At 43.0% G+C, this 10,899-nt stretch overlaps 1 long non-coding RNA gene across 1 annotated transcript; it reads left to right on the top strand.

Moving 5' to 3' along the window:
* The first annotated feature begins 4,183 nt into the window (after positions 1 to 4,183).
* LOC137469893 (uncharacterized) lies at positions 4,184 to 5,442 on the top strand. Its single transcript, XR_010996762.1, has 2 exons — positions 4,184 to 4,750; positions 5,393 to 5,442. It is a non-coding gene; the product is annotated as an uncharacterized lncRNA (long non-coding RNA).
* Positions 5,443 to 10,899: the final 5,457 nt, after the last annotated feature.

Genomic DNA, 10,899 nt, shown 5'->3' with positions numbered 1-10,899 from the left:
CTGAAACAGGTCTCCTGGCACACCAACGCACCACCCTAAGTGCAGCTTCTGTTAGGAGAATTTGGTTCAGTCTATGGCTAACAAGAGAAGTCTAGCCACAAGCCACTCCATCATCTCCTTCCAACTCAAGATTTTCTTCTTCCATCATCTTGGATCCCAGACTGTCTCTCTTCTACTTCAAATCAAGGAGGAGTAATATTTTACAAAGCCTTCGTTTCTCAGGAAAGGGTTAAAAGCTCAGACTCCCTGGACGGCTGATATCTCTGCCCAGCAGCCGATTCCCAAGGCCAAGGCTGGGCGCCTTCCCCCCCTCCTTCTCCTCCGCGACGGCAAAGTTACAGGTGCCGTCCGGACTCTCTATCTCTTCCCTCTGGGGGAGGGGAATGACAAAGACATCTCCGCTTCTTTCCACCCTTTTGTCCACAGGAGCTGGCTCAGTTCCAGTCCTTCTACCCCTCGGCTCACCTCAACCAGGCCTCATGGCTCCCCCTCCCCCACCCAGCCCTATGGCTGGGCAGGGGAGGTCTGCACAGCACCTTGACCGGAACCAAAAAGAGAGCGAGCTCTTGGGAGTTCTTGCTTTTAACCCCCTGTGTTCTCAGAGGCGTATCGCTATCTTCAGTGGTCACTTCAGGTGCCAATATCCAAACTTGACCACTGATTGGTTTGACCCAACTTCCTGAAAAAAAAAAAAATCACTTCCATGTCAAACCACGACACCTCCTCATAAATGAAAGTACTTTGCTGTTACTTCAGTTCATACAGATTGTCATGGATCTGGCAAGACTAATAACAGAATCAAAGAGTCACAGAATCATAGAATGGTTTGGGTTAGAAGGGACCTTAAAGACCATCTAGTTCCAACCCTCTGCTATGGACAAGGACAACTTCCACTAGACCAGGTTTCTCAGAGCCCCATCCAACCTGGCCTTGAACACTTCCAGAGATGTGGCATTCACACTTCTCTGGACTACCTTTTCCAGGACCTCACCACCCTCACAGTAAAAAAATTTCTTCCTGATACCTAATCTTCACCTACTCTCTTCCTGTTTAAAATGCTTCCCCTTTGTCCTATCACTACATGCCCTTGTAAATAATCTCTCTACACCCTCTAGGCTTCTTTCAGGTACTGCAAGGCTGCAATCAGGGCACCCCAAAGCTTTTTTCTTTCCCTGAGTACATATTTTGATAATATGCTTCATGGCCATTTAACTATGAGAAGCCCCTTTTCATCTGAAATAACTGTATTTTTCTCAGAAGAGAAATTAAAGTGCAGTAATAAGAGAGGTGATCCCACTGATATATCACTAAGTAAAATCTGACATGCAGCTATAATGAAAACATGAGGCAGTTTAATAATGAAAAATGTATTGTCCTGAGCTAATGGCTGAAAAATGTTTAGTGAAGGATTACACTGAAGTAAAAAACCACAAGAAAGACATTCAGATAGATTAAACATTGGGAATTCATTTGTATGTCCAGACAATCTATGGCCTGTAATGTACTTTTATAGTACGACAGGATGCAAAGGAATCATTTTTCAAAAGACTTATTATCCTTCTGGTAGGACTTCTGTAGCCTTCATCAAGCACTATGGACTTTGAAACTCCTGTGTATCCCCAGAGTCCTTTGGTGCCATACCCACTGAGGGCTGCACAGTGGACCAAGAGTCCAAGGCTGCCTGAGGGAGAAGAAAAATGCTGGATATACCCAGGGGAAGTACTGAATATTAGTGGAAGACTTTGTGAATTTTTTAGAGGGTGAAACCCTGCACAAAATAGTGCAGTGGGACTGGTGAAGATGGGCCTGGGCTACAATGCTGAGTATGCATTGAATACATGCACTATAGAGACACAGAACATTGTTTACTGAAAATCTTGGTTCATGCTCTTTAACCTGCCTCGAGGCATTGCACACTAACTTACTGTATCTTTGGGACTTTTAAAGAGACTCCAGAGAAAGAGTCCTGCTTAGCCTCAGCCCTTTCTATCCTCTGAAAACAGGCAGGGAAGGGGAACTCTCACCCTACTCTGTGGTTCTTTCAGGCTCCCATGTGTCTTGGTAGGGCATGTGGATGCCTCTGTCAAGCAGGCAGCAGACTTGGTTTCTTTCATGTGCTCTGAAGACTGAGCCTTACACTTCACTGCAGGCTTTCATAAAATGTTCTGTCTGGAAGCTTTGCTTATTTTTTTCCCTGCTCCTGACCAGCCTCATTTTGCCAGCTATCCACAATGCAGGGATGTGTAAATTGTTGTCTCACTTGAAACTGAAGGGTATCTGCTCAGTATCAGCTTTGAGGACAACTCTTCTGCCCTGTCCCTGTTATTTTTTTTATTTTGCTGTTTCTTTAAATTTCTGTTATATCCTTGAGATTTTGTTTTTCCTTTCCCATCACCAACGACTTCATTTTTTGAAAAACTTTTGCCCAGCAGTATGCACTGTTGGTTGGACTACGAGGAGGGTGGTGCTTTCACAGTATTGGACAAGGTCCAGTGAAGGGTAGGGGCCAATGGGACCAGCTCTGGAGAGTTGTAATCAGCTTTTATGGGTAGGAGAAGAGACCTGAGATGCCAGGGCCTGCCACTGAGCCTTTTGTCTCAACCCTTCTTTTGCCTGACATGGGGTGTGTCAGATCCCGGCTGGCATGACTCCAGATCTCAGGAGGCCAGGCTGGGAATAGTCTGATGTTCCTCATTTGCTGATTATGGCTTAGAGCCATTTCTTCCCTGCACTGAACACTCCTTTGCACGTTAGCATTATGAACTATTGACTGGTAAACTATCTCTAACATAGTTGCTGTCTACCACTTAGGCACATCTGTTGCATCTTAACCCACCTGAGTGTTCCAGTCAAAGCCTTTCCACAGTTGGGACCAGCTTCTTCATGCTTTTGTTGTCTAATTTTGTGATCTTGGATTAACCCTTGTCATGTCTTCACATTTTAAAAAAGTGATGTCTTTGCAAGAGTCACAATCTCTAATGCTTTCAAAATGTGCCCACCAAGTTTTTATTTGAAGAGCACAGAGAGCAGTGAAGATGCTTCACATTAACAAATTACTGGGAGCTTTGTAAACAATTTTCTGTACAATTTTCTTCTCTGTTTTCCACTGTAGTTTCCCATTTTCTCTTTGCTTTTTAAAATTTATAAGGTTTATTTTAAGAAAACTGCTCCCTGAGCATAAAAATCAACATAAAATCTTTTAAGAGCTAGTTTACATTGACCAGCTGTCACAGAAACAGAGAAATGTGTGGGATAGTGGTCGACAACATGTGTACAGAGGAAGGTAGGCATTTTAGAGTAGTTAAATCCTATTGCTAAGCCCAGGGCTTAACAGGCTTCACATTTTTTTGCTCCAGGGTATCATGGTACAGTGAAAGCAAGTCGATGGGCTCCATTAGCATGAATGATAGCTTCCTTCTACACACAAGTCAATTTGCAGGTAACTGTTCTTTTTTCACGCTGTCAAGAGATAAAGGAAGCCTTTCTGAAAGTGTCCCAGAGCTGATCTTAGGGCAAGGGAGGGTCTCAGTTCAGTCAAAGCAAATGTTTGCTGACATTGTTCAGCTATTTTGGAAACTGTTAACCATTGTTTTCAGCCTGACAAAATTAATAAGTGGATTCCCCGAATCTGAACATTAATCTCTGTCATCACCAGCTTCACTTTAAACTTCAGGAGTGTTTTTGTTAAATTCTTGCTTGCATTTAGTTAGTAAAAGGACTTGTGTCGTTCACAAACCTCTATTCACACAATAAATGCTGCATGCATTTCTTGAAACTAGTTTTTTAAAGATATGGGTGCTTTTATAAGTTCTCCTTGCAGACTTGTGCTTGATTCCTTTGCCATTTGGTTCAATTGTGTCTTTTGCCAATGAATGAAGTGGGACAAATGGGAGGCCTTTCAAAAAATAGACTGTAAAAGAAAGCAGCGTATGTATTAGGCTATGGAAATCTAAAGAAGACATTATTAGGGCCAGGCGTAGAATACTTGAAGGATTAGATCCCAAAACAGCATGGGTGTTACATGCAGCATATTCTTGCTATTAGGCAATACTTGATGTCACTGTTTGCACTTTTAAGGAGAAATTTCACCTGCATGCTCTAATGCATCAGAAGAGTTAAAACACACATAAATTACTGCCTAAAAAGGCCACATGTGAAAACTCTCAAGTGGCAACACTGCTGTAAATATTTATGCTGGAATTAGGCACCTGCATATAACATGCCCACAATTCTTCAACAAGCTGTGGTTAGATTAGGTGTTATGGAAATAGCAAAAATGTAAATAAGATAAATTGTCACAAGACTGATCCAGAAAGTGAGTGCAAGCTCAGTGGTGAATCTTCAGCACTTCCCAAGACAGAGAAGAAAAAAAAAAAGGTGGTTCGGTCAGACCAGAACATCAGTTTGTGGCTAATCTCCGCTTGCTTTCCCTCAAAAACTTTCAGGGTCCTGGTGGTAGCTTTGTGTTGCTCCTTTCATTGCAGCTCTGCATGGAGCAGTTGAGGGTATTGATTTAAGCAAGGAGAGTTAACAGGGCTCATGATACTATCACTCAGGCTGTCTGCATCCTTCTGTTTCCTGGGGCTTCACCCCCTAGGGCTTAATGCCATTAAAATTGCTGAAAATACTACAAATAACAAGCGTAGCAGCACTTTCCAAAGACTGATGAGATTGCCTGGCAGCTTGTACAGATCAGAGTGAAACTCTGGCCTCAAGAAGTCAGTGTTAACATCCTGCTAACTTCAAGAAGGTAAGATTTTTATTCTTCATATGTATCTGTCTGCTAGAGCATGCCACTGCTGCCCCTTCATGCTCTTTCATTTTCCATTTCATTACTGAAAGGAAACCCAGCCCCAGTTCATAAGGTACCAGGAACTAGAAGTGTACAAGGAAATTGGCAGGAACTGACTTTTGGTTTATGGGCAGACGGTCTGCATTTGTAATGAAGCTTTTTACAAGAACCTCCATGGCTTTATAAAAGTTCTGTTCTCTCTCCAAGGACATCATGGCTCTGTCTCATTTATGGGCATGGTGCAGCATGCCTTATTCACCCAGAGTGTTTGCCATAGCCAGACATAACCTTTAATATTAATTTATTTCAGGGAGATAATACAACAAGCTCTGCAATGGCTTACAAAAGAAGGAGAATTCAGATGAACAATGTCTCTGAAGAAAGTGTTTGCTTACATCTCTGACCTGCAAGTTGCTGGAGGCTAGGAGAGTATTATGGTTGAGAAAGTGTACTGGGAAAACATTGCTGTATTTTTCCTTGTTTTGTACCCCTCCAATGTTATCTGCTTTTGGCCCCTGTCCCCATGGTTGTGGGCTTTTTTGTTGTTGTTGTTGTTGTTGTTGTTTGTTTGGTTTTTTTTTTTTTTTTTTTTCATTATAGGTATGGGAAGCATCCCATCCCCAACAGAAGCTAAAACAAAACAAACAAAACATATTAAAAAAAATTATAACAACAGGCACAGAGGGAGAAGAGGTGAAGAGAAGACCCTGGGGAGGAGGAAAAATACCTTGTGATCATAAGTGGCAGAAATTATAAACAGAGATACAGAGGAGAGACTGTGTGTTGAAAACAGGGAAACATAACAGGGGGTACTTGGCAGGGCAGCCCAGCTGTCCTCATTCCTCCCTTGAGGCACCCAAGAAGCTGCCAGATGGTGACCAGGGGTATCCTGCAAGGGGATATGGCAGGGCCAAGTATTGGAAACAGGTCCTACAGTCCCAGACTGACAAATTTTCCAGGCACACAGAATTTGCTCAGTGTGTGATGGCCCTCTGATGCTCCTGCCTTCTTCTGGTAAGGAGAGATCTTAGCACATTGTGTCTGGGTGGAATGGGTTGGTGAGGCAGTGGAGAGAGGGCAAGGACTCATTAAAATGTCATCAAGGTGTGCAAAGCAGTCTCTCTGGACATCATGTTTTCCTGTAGAGCAGCATGTGAGAGGGCACCTGGCAAGGATTATAAACTGGCAAGCCAGCAGTAGATGGGAATGCTTTGGAAGGGCTGAGGTTGCCAGCAGCATAGACTGCTAATGTACAAGACTCGTAGCTCTAATCTGCTGCAGTCCTGCCTCTAAAGCAGTTTTGCATCTCTCTGAGGCAGGGAATAGTTTGCACCTCTGTTTCTAGTGCCTTTCGTGGCACCACTTGTATCCCGGGAGAGCAGATTAGATCAGTCTGTTTCCAAGTGTCCAAAAGTCTCTGTTTCTGAACCACAGAGGATCTAAGGAAAAGCAAAATCAATCAGAGCTGATCCATGGCTATCATGGCTGAAAGATGGACTCAAAGAGTGGGTTAGATCCTGGGCTACCTTTTCTGTACCATTTGGACTCTGAGACACTATACCTTGTGCAAGAAACTTATTCTCAGCACCAGCTTCCTGGGAAAACAATAAACACGCTGTGCAGTAAGAAAGCTCATGTATAACTTCTCTACAATATATTTTTGACTGAGTAATTTACTTAGCATTTTTGAAAACAAAGCCATGTCCTTTATAAAAAGAAATGCTTGTTCACCTGCACCTTCTGTCTGCCTGACAAAGTTTAATTATCAGTTTTAGTGGGGCTTTTATCTAGTCAAGTGTGGGACAAGAATGAAGACAACCTTCCTTAGATGTAAACTGCTGCAGCTGCTTGGATTTTTCTCGTGACTCCATGCTGTGGGAGAGGACTCTGCTCCCTCAGGGCGTCAGTCATTACAGGTGAGGCAGTGGAAGGTCTGCACTGATGGAGGAAAGGTCACTGAAAAGATGGACAGTTAATGCAGGCAGAAATCCTCTTTTTTAGTGTTTTTCTGAAGATCTTTACAGGTGTTATAGACAATGACCTGTCAACCTAATGGCAAGCCATTGCTTGTTTGAAAGCTGGGGATGGATCCACCTTCCTCCTTTCTCCACTGCTCCTTCTGTCCTCTGCTGTGTCCATCTCTGCTTCCTCAGGCACTGGGTACCTGGTTCCTTGCAGTGTGATAAGAGTTAGATGGGCTTAGCTTCTTTGGCAGGTTTGTTGCTTCAGAAAGATCTCAGAGAACTAGTTTGATAGGAACTGAACTACAGCCGCTCGTGAAGAAGGGACTTTGCTGCTCTCACCACTCCCCACACTGGGCTGACTGAGGAGTCTGACATGCTGTGAGAGGAAAATCCCCTTGCTAAACCATATATATAGAGAGATATATAGTTAGCTATTATCTTTCCATGCAGCATTTTCCTTAAGGAAACATGACTGAATACCTCTCAGCCTGTGTTACCTGGGTCTCAGCCTGGGTCTCAGGAATTAGCAGAATGCACCTACTACTTCTCCTTAGGGAATTTGTCTGTCCTCCATCTCTTGCACTTGTACTTGTACCCAGAGCTACAGGGGTGGCCATCTCTCCACCCATTTCTCTCTTTTGCATGGGATACCTCACAGGGGTGCACTGTCCATTCCCATACCTAGCACAGAGATTATCTGAGTTACCCAGTGTCAGCAATCCTACACATCCCAACCTTAAATCCAAGGCAAGTCAGATTCAGCCTGGTGGGAAGACATGAGACCTCTCACTTGGCTGTGGCTGCTGATCTGCATCCTGCTTACCTGCACTGAGCGATATGCATGTTATTTTTCTCAGGTTATTCAAATGAGATCATTATGGGAATATTCCTCCCCCCTACAAAGCTTCTCAGCAATTTGAATTTCAGTTGAAAAGGAATTTATTAAAATGTGAAGACTAAAACTGATCTAATTCTTCCAGGAAAATTTAAACAAAAGCCTGAAACTGCCCAATCTGTATAGTTAAGGTTCAGTAACTAAACAGATGCTTGTGTGACCAAGGGGTGTATGAGCCCTTGAACTAAGAAATGAAGCCATGTCAGAATTTAAATTTGTCAGCTTCTATAAATGTGATTTAAATGATAGAATATGGTGTCTTCTTCAAGAAACTTTTGGAAGAAAGTAAAATGGTGAAAAAATATTTGTTTAAGGCTCCTCAGACTTATTCTTTCTCTGAAGTATTTTCTTCTTTGAAATTTTAAAATATAACATGTTATTATTTAGGCTGATCTGCATGTACATTAAATAGAGAATGTACTCCAAATACTTCTTTATTAAAAGAGCACTAAAAATAGTTAAGTTCTCTTTGTTTTCCTCAGCTTCTCAGACAACTTTGTGTGAGAGAATACCATTTACAGACTGCTGTAAATGTAAGATCCTTGTGAAGATATTTGCTTGAATCTTTGGCTTCAAATCAACAAAAGAAAAAAAACCAAGAAAAATAATAAGCTCAGTCTGTCTGTCTGATTATCTCGGCACCTATCTGGGTTTTATAATCTTGTTAGTACCTGAGTATGCTCTACCTAAAATCAGCGCAGCAACAGCACCGTCTCTCTGCTAAATTCTCTTTCTTCATATTTGCTGTGGTTTTCATATTCCTGTGACTTCACCAGTAAATTTCCCTCTTTTTCTCTCTCAAATTTTGGAGAGTAATGGCAGATTGCTGGAATGTGGGAGGGTATTTGGTCCAAGTTATTTTTTCTGGTGAGAAGGCATTTCTAAAAAGAGAGATGTTGCTGTGTTTCCTGAAGAGACAAGCTCTGGACTCACTCAGCTGATGTCCTCTGGGACACATGCTGCACTGTGGGATCCTGTGGCTGGGGCTTGCATTGTCTCCTCTTCCCTCGGTGCTGGTCAGGCTCTACCTGTCTCCTGGCAGCCACAGAACTCCAGTCAGGCAATGTCACACAACAAGACCTCAGTCAGAAAATTAGGAAGTCACCATCTCATATATACTTAAGAGGTTTCAGAAGTTTAAATGAGTGATTAGAAGTACTATGTTATACCTGTAAATTTAGAGTTACTTAAATACCTTTCTCCCTCTTAAAAACCTCTCTTATATTACAGACTGGGACTCTATATTGAATAATGTTTCAGCTTACATGAAGTTTTAAGTCATTTTTCAGCATGTCTATAATCCAACTCTGAGGTAAACAGGCTAAATTCTCTAGAAACTACTATGCTGGGAAAGAAAAAAAGCAAACCTCTTGTCTTTGTTCTGGTAAATTGGAATGATTCATACCCCTTATGAATGGTCTTGATATGTGTTCAAAGTTTCCAGTAACACGCTTCAAGGTATTTCAGAAGGGAACATGGGAACATTAGGATTCTTCTATTCCTTACAGGTGTCATCTCCACCAAGAGAAACTAGTCCCTGTACAGAAGATTAGAAGTCGCCTTTTCCTTTAATGAGGCCTTATGCTGTTATTCCTTTACCTCTGTGACAATAATTTTATCTTAGCTTGTTTAGTATGGAGTTCTGGGATTCTCTTGTGGGTCACTTTCTCCACCATCTGGTAATTATTTTGGCTGTGTTCAGGCACAGACAGAGGATATCTACACTGCTCACATTTCTGCTGTCTTGCATACTCTGCTGAGTGAAGCACAAACACAAATAACTTTCCAGATTTGGTTTGACAGGTCCAATCCTATAGAGAACACAGTTGCCTACAGGTTAAATGGCACAACACCTGCTAATATGTAACTTCCCAATCCCTGGATGAGGGCCTTTTGATGCCTGTTGAATCCTTGATGTGAATTTGGCATTTCAGAGTAGGTTTCAGCTCCTGCAGATATCCTGCCCATAAGTGCCTGGAGTTAGCCAAGGGAACAGCATTGTGGTTTCTGGTCCTCCAGCATCCAACTTGGAGTTACCTGGCTTTCTTTGCTCTGGATTTGTCACTGTGCAAAATGGTGTAAACCATTCTGAGATGAACCATGCACCTGACCGAGAATGGTCCTTTTTCTTTTGCAACTCTGCAGGAACATTGAGCTGTCTCACTTCAGTGCTGTGGGTACCTGTAAGGGCCCTCACCCCAGAGTCTTCCTAATGTACTTCTCTACCGGTGAGCATGAAGTAGTCCTGAGACCAGGATGAAGAACCTAGAGCTTTTGCTTCCTGACTCTGCCATGTTACCTCCTATTTGGGAAGCCAGCTTGGCTCACTTTGTGGGGTAGGCATGACGTTCCTCAGCTTTCTGTGTCAGGACAACCTTGGCATTGCACACAGGTCTGGAGATAAAAACCTCAAAACCTTTTGGCCAGTAAAGACCTTCTGGGGTTTTGATGGCAGCTGAACAAGGTCTTCCAGTGTGGTGGGTGTGGATGTGCCTAAGGAGTGGAGAGAGCTGACATTACAGCTCAGACCCACTGCTGGGGAAGGTCTCACTCTGCCCTCCCCATGCCCACTGCTTCCCATCCCTGCCTGTATGATCCTTCAGCTTGTTTTGTGCCATTTGTCAGTCCCTGAGGATGTTGGCCCACAGCTTGGCTCAGAGCTGGGGAGATGGAAGGAATAGTGACTTCCATCCTATCCCCATCTCCTAATGCTCACTAAGGACCTTTTTGAGTCTGGTTCAAGAATCCACACAAAAAACCCCAAACCCACTGAAAATTAAGTAATGGTCTAACCTACATAGCACCCAAGGCATTCTATCTGGAATTATTTTCCCATCTAGCCCTTCTAGAGACCACGACTTGAGGAGGGCTGGTTGAGTCTCCACCAGTGTCTGGTGAGTCAAATTCCTGTTTGATAGTGATCAGCATTGCTCTGTGCAATATCATGAAGCTTCCCCATCACAAATGAGTTGTAATGATCTGTGCTAGCTGAGATTTTGCCTTTTATTCCTCTCTCAAGTTACATGGAAAAATCAATTTGTTAATAACATCATAGTTCCTAGAATATAAGGGCGTGTCCCACAGCTGGTAACCTCTGCTGTGGAAAGAAGAGGAGCAGGACAGTGTGCAAGTCAGGACTGGAGAGACCTGGCAGGGCTGTGGGGAGCTGGAACAACTTGCACGGCATCTGCAGGCACACCACATATGTGGAGCAGCCGTCAGAAAAAAAACAGGTTGTTAATATGCTA

Source organism: Anomalospiza imberbis, chromosome 3, assembly GCF_031753505.1.
Source record: "Anomalospiza imberbis isolate Cuckoo-Finch-1a 21T00152 chromosome 3, ASM3175350v1, whole genome shotgun sequence".
Taxonomy (NCBI): domain Eukaryota; kingdom Metazoa; phylum Chordata; class Aves; order Passeriformes; family Viduidae; genus Anomalospiza; species Anomalospiza imberbis.
This window is presented reverse-complemented; position numbering and strand designations above follow the sequence as displayed.